Source organism: Filicampus tigris, chromosome 7 (assembly GCF_054856515.1).
Source record: "Filicampus tigris isolate MCC_2025a chromosome 7, RoL_Ftig_1.0, whole genome shotgun sequence".
In the NCBI taxonomy this organism is placed as follows: Eukaryota; Metazoa; Chordata; class Actinopteri; order Syngnathiformes; family Syngnathidae; genus Filicampus; species Filicampus tigris.
In genome coordinates, this window is record NC_141223.1 from 28,025,282 (window position 1) to 28,032,903 (window position 7,622).

General features: G+C 35.1%; 1 long non-coding RNA gene across 1 annotated transcript; it reads right to left on the bottom strand.

The window, feature by feature from the left end:
* Window positions 1-277: 277 nt before the first annotated feature.
* LOC147145408 (uncharacterized) lies at window positions 278-6,116 on the bottom strand. The gene is made up of 4 exons (XR_015087593.1): window positions 6,037-6,116; window positions 5,893-5,956; window positions 1,391-1,485; window positions 278-1,262 (listed from the first exon to the last, which is right to left on the bottom strand). It is a non-coding gene; the product is annotated as an uncharacterized LOC147145408 (long non-coding RNA).
* Between the last annotated feature and the right edge of the window lie 1,506 nt (window positions 6,117-7,622).

The window sequence follows — 7,622 nt, forward strand, 5'->3', positions numbered from 1 at the left end:
TAAACAAACATTTAAATGTGCAACCTAGTTAAACACATTCTTCAAAATAATTTTTGATTTAGAATACATGTATATTTTTTTAAATTAGTGAAATACAGGCAAAATACAAGTATGTTAATTGTGCGAAATATATATAAATATACACATACATACATGTATACACATTAATACATACGTATATATACATAAATATACACAATTATACATATGCACATATATACTGTATGTAAAGTATGTATGTATACATATGTATTTACACAATATATTATATTACATTGAATATTCCTATATATGTATCAATATAGTAATTGATATACTTAAAATTTCTGCATTTATTGACTGATTTAAACCATTCAAAATACAAACTGTTCAACTCATTCTATTCCAAAATGTAACATTGTTTAAAAGCAAATGCCCTAAATTAACACTGTTATATTTACAACCTTTTTCCGCTGACTCAAACCATTCGAAATTATTTTTTCAACTTCAACTGTTCAGCTCATCCAGTTGAGCCTCAGCATTCACACATATTTTCCCCAGAATAAAAGCATCTCACTCTAGAATACTGTATTAATTTACAAAAACAGATAGTTGTTGCTGTCCAGGGTATATAACATCACACCCTTCAAACGAGTATGAACATTTTCAACAAATCAAACATTTGACTTAAGAACAAAATTATTGAGTGCTAGTGTGGGGACTCTTAAAGGGAAGTTGAGGCAGAGAAAATATTTTCAATATGTTCTATTCTAACTAGTCTAAACACAGTATTCTGTTTAATATTATGTTTGTGGAATATGAATTCAGCAGCAAAATCCACCCCTTTTTATACACCAGATTTTGCTATCCGATTGAGATTCCACAAACGCAATATTAATCAGAATACCGCATTTAGACTAGTGGGGCTGCATAGAACATATTATTATAAAGAACATTTTTGAATCCACTCCCACTTTAAGCCACTAGTTTGTTCTTGAGGCTGTTCACTTTTGGGGAAAGCTTTGAATTGTCCAATTCAAGAAAAAGTTTTCAAAGGCTTCAAATGTGTATTTGAGCTCCTTTGGATAGGAAAGATTAAGTGCATAAACCAAGCCAATCAGCATGGCACAAGCCCTTGAGAAGTTATAGAGACCAGTCAGGGTCTTTGTCCCATCGACAATGATCCCCATTTCCTTTGTACGTTCCGACATATTCTTTGCTGTGCTGAAAATTTTCAGCCGTTGCAGAGCAAGGTCCTCCTCCATATTGCTGTCATCTGCATCCTACAAAACAAATATTTGGGATTTTAGACTATAGTTACTTTCAGAAGTTCGATATGAGTGTGTGTGTGTGTGTGTGTGAGGGAGAGCGAGAGAGGCAGAGAGAGAGAGGGAGATGCATTTCAACTTACATCATACTCTTTAAGGAGCTGACCAACTGATTCTCCAAGGTATAACACCGGATGACATTCTCGCTGGTGTCATTGATCGAAGGGTGGCTTGGAACCTGGAATAACATAAACATCAGCCTACTCAAGATAAAGATAGTTCTTCAATCTAAGTGGCTTACTCAAATTGATAGAAACTAGGAATGGGCAAGTACCGAGTACCGGGTATCGGTATCTTATTTTCAAGTACTCTGTACTTGCAAGGTCGCCGATACCAAGGGTGGCCAAGATATTTCGTTTTTTCACACTGCAAGTGGAGTGTTTGATAAAGAAAATGTTGAGAAACATAATTTCCTATCCACTTTTTTTGGCATTATACATAATATCATGACTTATGCCATAGCAGGAGCACATTTTCAGCATCTGTTGCAAACCAGCACTATATGGGCTAAAGAGAATCAGGTCATCTGCATACATTAAATGATTTATTAGTGTATTACCCACGAGGCAACCTGTATTGGATCCTTTTAACTGAATTGATAAATCATTCATATATACATTAAATACAATAGGATATAATATTCCTTCTTGTCTTACTCTGTTCCTAACACAAAAAGGAGATGATATTGCATCTTCCCTTTTAACCTGAAATGTTTGATTATTATACCAATACACTAGAATTTTGGTGTTTAATTCTATCAAAAGCCTTAGATGCATCAATGAAGCATAAAAAAACTGATTAATTGAGACTAACTGTACTTTGATGCAATCTCTTTAAGTGCATAAATACAAAGATCTGTACTATGTTTTTGTTTGAAACCAAGTTGGTTATCATTTGAGAGTTGAGAAGTGTTTTTGTGTCGCCCAATACCATTCAAGAGGGGACGTGTCTCGTTTTGTTCAGGAAAAGAGGGGACCCAGTAATTACTTAGTTTATCACAAAGTTTAAAACAAAGAATTACTGTGTTTAATAATATATCGTACATATCGTACATATTCTCATAAGGGAAGGGAATTTTGAAATGTAAAATCTGCTTGATGGGAAATGTTTTTCTCCTGCCTTCAGATAATAATTAGTAAGAACAGCTTTAAAAAAAATATATAATACACAGAATGAATGCGACATTTTTAACTAAATTATTTTTACAATATTTGTCTCACAGATACGTTTTTAAATTATGATCACATTTAGGTTAAATCAGCCATTTCTGAAGGAAACAAAGTGCATCAGCAGTGTGAATGGGAACATACAACTCCTAGGGGTGTGAGCGTCGCTTCATACCATCCAACACGGCACCTCTGTCATTTTGACAGTTGATCACAATGATTGAAACAAAGAACTACTGTATAATGGTGACAATCAAGGTGTTTAAAAGCACATAGTAAAACACACCATCATAGTGATGCATGACACTCACCAGAGAGAAAGATTCAGTATGTGTAAATAGCAGCTATGTTCACTTTAGCTAAACTGCTGCGTCTTATTTCAGGTCTAGGGAAACCCTTTAACATAACAAACAAATTGAAGTTAGTCAGTCTTATGAGCATATTTAGGCAGAAGAATCAAAATCGGTAGCTATTTCATCCAGAATTTTGTAAAATGACAATGATTGAATATTTATTTTGATTGCAAAACATTAGAAGTGTTTTATTGTCGCCCAATACCATTCAAGAGTGGACCTGTGTCGTTTTGTTCAGGTAAAGAGGGGACTTCGTTATTACTTAGTTTATCACAAAGTTTAAAACAAAGAATTACTGTGTGAAAAAGTATATAGTACAGCTGTCATCAGGGAAGGAAATGTTGAAATTTAAAATCTGCTTGATGGGAATTGTTTTTCTCCTGCCTTCAGATAGTTATTCAGAACAGCTTTAAAAAAGATATAGTGCACAGAATGAATGGGACATTTTAACCAAATTATTTTCAAAATATTTCTCTCACATATATATTTATAAATAATGATCACATTTAGGTTAAATCAGCCATTTCTGAATGTAACAAAGAAAATCATTGTGGTAAACAAGAACTGATCAGAAGTGCGAATGAGTACAGGCAGCTGGTCCTGTTAGACAGGTGGACGTCACTCAAGGATCCAGGTCCTCTCTTGGCAATTTATTTAAAAAGAAATTAAGTCACATTTCAAGTAATATGACAAAATATTTGGTTCGTAAATAGAAATTGGGGAAAAAAAAGTCTGCTTCACTTTTGTCAACTTTGTCCAAACAGATGTCATTCCTTCCTCAGGTCATCAATGGTCATAATCATATCCTTATCAATATGACATTCTGTCCTTTTCACAAACAAATCAATACTTCCACTCCTTTTATCTGCTGTTTTGTCTAAATAATCCAGCGACCTCCAGCATCCACACCTATATATATATATATATATATATATATATATATATATATATATATATATATATATATATATATATATATATATATATATATATATAAAGTAATAAAATTAAATTAAAATAGAATGTCTGTCAGGTTCACACCAAGTGAGACATTCATAAACAATGCACACAATGAGGAGAGAAGACATTCCACAACAATATTGTCTTTTTACTTGCAAGGAGAGCGCAGGGAAGTGTACGATTACAGTTCCTAAAACACTCTGCCCGGCTCCTGCGCCCCCTTTCTTTTTATTATTCTTCGGTGTCCCTGATAACAAAGGTGTTCCAGCTCTAGGGGAAAGGGGAGCGAAAGCAGCTGGAACACTATGAACTTGTATTGTCTATGTGAGTGTGTGTGTGTGTTTGTGTGTGTGGGGGGGTGTGTGTTTGTGGGCGTGTAATTAACATACGTATGTGAAAGCAAAGCACACTAAGCAAGTTGGCCTAATGTTAAAAATCAAACACATGAATACTAAAATGCATTATTATTCTTACAATGTCCTTTTCAAAATTGTTCCTTGTGGAAATTGTTCTTTGAAGATCCAAGATTTAGTCAAGTCAAAAGTCAAGGGAAATAGTCAAAAGTCAGGGAAATGTCCAGGAAGGGGACCTTGTTGTTCTTGGTCAACAAGATTGGCACAATCCTACCATAGGATCCGCTGGTCAAGCTGTATGGTGGATTTTCACAGTTCGCCATGGGAGGCTCCATCAAATGGATCACTGGTCCATTTTGTAGAAGACTGAAGCTTCTCGTTTTTTTTTCTTGCATCCAAAAAACCTGACTTGTATAAACAACAGGTTTATAGTCCAGAATAATAAACGCAATATCTAGCTGGGTTTTCTAGGTGTTGTACAACATTAAAATCACTTTTCAGTAAGGAAAACAAAATAGTATTGTTGCAGGAAGGTAACAATTAGTATTTTCCTATTAACAGTTCAAGGGAATCAAAACATAGCATTTTAACCTTTAGAAATTAGAATGGGCTGCAATAATATGACCACAATTTAATTATGAACACTACAATTTACAAAGACACATTATCTTTAAGGTAATACGCATCATTCATATTTTCAATGTGTATGAAGGGTTTTATTATTAGTTTGTGAAGACATATACATGTATGGCTAGTGAAGGGTTTTATTATTAGTTTGTGAAGATATATAAATTTATGTTAAGCATTTATTAATTATTCAAAGTTGTATTACAAATGAGTAGAAGTAGAGTTGTTTCAAGGTTGCAGTATCAGGGGAGCGGATGTATCAGAGGAACACAATGTGTGGGCGGTTTGATGGTACCAGGTGCCGCCAGTGAAAAACAGGGAGACAAAGGCGGGGGCCACAGTTTCTCTGAAGGCCCCGGCCTCTTGGAATGCAGATAACTTGGTGTTTTCAGGAGCTACAACCCAGCGAGTCATGTGCACAAGAAAAGGCGTCATCTGAGACGGCGGGGAAAAGAGAACCAATCAGCATCTGAAGAAATATATTGCAGATACCATGTAACTAATGAAATGATAGTGGCTAGGGTTTTTGGTGTGTTTAATTTGCATATTGTTTTCTATAACTGTTCGGGGCAACTCGGGTGTGGTGTCGCTCTCTGATGGCCACAGGAGCGCACAGATCTGTATTGAGAGGGAACCGAGCCCCCGATACTGTATTAGCTTTTGCTGTTAGGAATAAAATCTTGGTGATTCGGCTGATTGGCTTTCTGGTCTTCTCTCTTACGGAACGAGCACGCATAATTGTTAGGTAAGGTGAAGCTAAGGTTAATGTCGGTTCAAATAATAAATATATGGTAAATAATTTGGGGTCAGATAATTAGGGTAAGTATTGTGATTTAGACCTTAAACCTAATATGTAGTATCTATGTACCTTAAGTCACAGTTGGAGACGGTGACTAAATGCTTCACAGTGTAAGAACATCACACAGTACTTATTTTTATGAAATATGCCAAACCAGTAATCATTTCACTTTTAAATCATGAAATAATTGCTTTTTACAAAAAATACATTCTCCAGAAACAACATAAAATGTGCAAAATATCTTTAGACAGCCGCTAGCAAAGACTCATTCACCTCGTGGTGTTTTCCACACACACAATCACAGAGAACTTTCCAGAGCTAGCTTACCAAGGAAGGGGATTTTCCGCCAGAAAGCCTAGCAATAAATGCTTCCTTGACGATTCTTGAAGTTCTAAAATGACATTTACATGGGTTTACCTTATAGGCAAATGCATATTAAGTGTCAAGGGAAAAGAAGTAGGTTTTGCATACTTTTTTTCTTCTTGTTTCACATTTACACAGGAGAAATCAGAAGTCAATGCTCGATCGTACTCGCGATGCTAAGCTAGAATGAGTACGGCAGAGCACTACTTCCGGTTTTTTTCCAAAATAAAGCTTTCGATTTTCAAAATAAAATTACTTATGATTCAAACAAAATATGAACAAATAATGATTCGAATTTAACGATTATTAGTTAACCCCTTTTTAGGTGGGTTACAGATGCTAAACGCACATGTTTGTTTAATCTTGTTTTTATGATTTAAAACAGACAATTTTAAATATTTTAAAATATCCCCTACTCCCCCCCTTTTGGGAACCAGTGGTCTAAATGTCAGGATCACTTGCACCAGAATTCATGCCTTGTCTGATTTCTGTCAATTAATTGGTACTATTTTGAGCAAAGGAAGATTTAAAAGTATAGACCTGTTTCGCTGTTACCTTAATTTTCTAAAATACTTGAGAAACGTTTTGTAGGAATAATATCATTTACTAAATGACCACCAGTATGAATTCAGAAATAAGCATTCAACATCTCTAACAGTGATGGAATTTGTCAAAAATGCATGGCTGGTCTCTAGTTGATTCTATTTTAGAGTGGCAAAGGCTTGTATTCCACTTGACAAGTTTATTTATTGTGGTCTGCGACTACAAAGACAAAGAATGATATAGTAACATCATACAATACACAGCATGCGTAGACTTCTCAATTCACCGTATTCAATAATTAAACAACAAAATTAAACAACCAAATCACATTTACACGTTTCATCATCACGAGAATATTTAGCAAACTTGCCAAAATTACTGATTACCGTTTATTGGCATGACATCAATCATGAACATACGGCTATGCAGTAGTGTACAGGAACATTATAAATGATTAAACTCATTTTTTGGCATTTACACACAACAATAAACGTAATGGAACACAGATAACTGAAATAACTACAGTATTGAATAAGTCCCCATCACACTTAAATATGAGAAAAAACGACTCCAAAGAGTACAATACAACATACTTGAACAACACACGTTCCCCTGCCGTTCGCAGTGATTTACTTAATACAATAGGATGCCATGCCGAAATACTCTCACCTGTTCCCTGCGCCCCATAATGCAGCACATCAAAGAACTCTCTTCCAGCACAACCAAGCTCCTACGATTAGACTTTATTACTTGCTAGTGTCAAGTATTGAAGCTACTCATTTATCGAACAATTTCTGCTTCACACAAGATTTAGAATATGTTTTTCTTTTAATAAGCCACTATTTATCTCCCTCATAATCTTATGCCAGCCAAAGTCTCCTGTAACAATGTGTAGTGTGACTGGGGTTTTTGTGTACAGTGAAATTACGTCGTGTGATATGAATATTTCGTCATTTTTGACTGTTATGTTTTGGAGATCTTTTGCCAGTTGTTGTGGGTTCTTGCAATGATGTTCTGTTTTTCCAAGGAGAGGGCTAATGGTTTCTACCAGGGCTTTTGACAAATTGTATGTTGGTGATCCTATGCTGTCTACTATTGGGGTGTGTGGTGTGTGTTTTTTATGTATTTTTGGGGTTCCATAAATCCGGGGA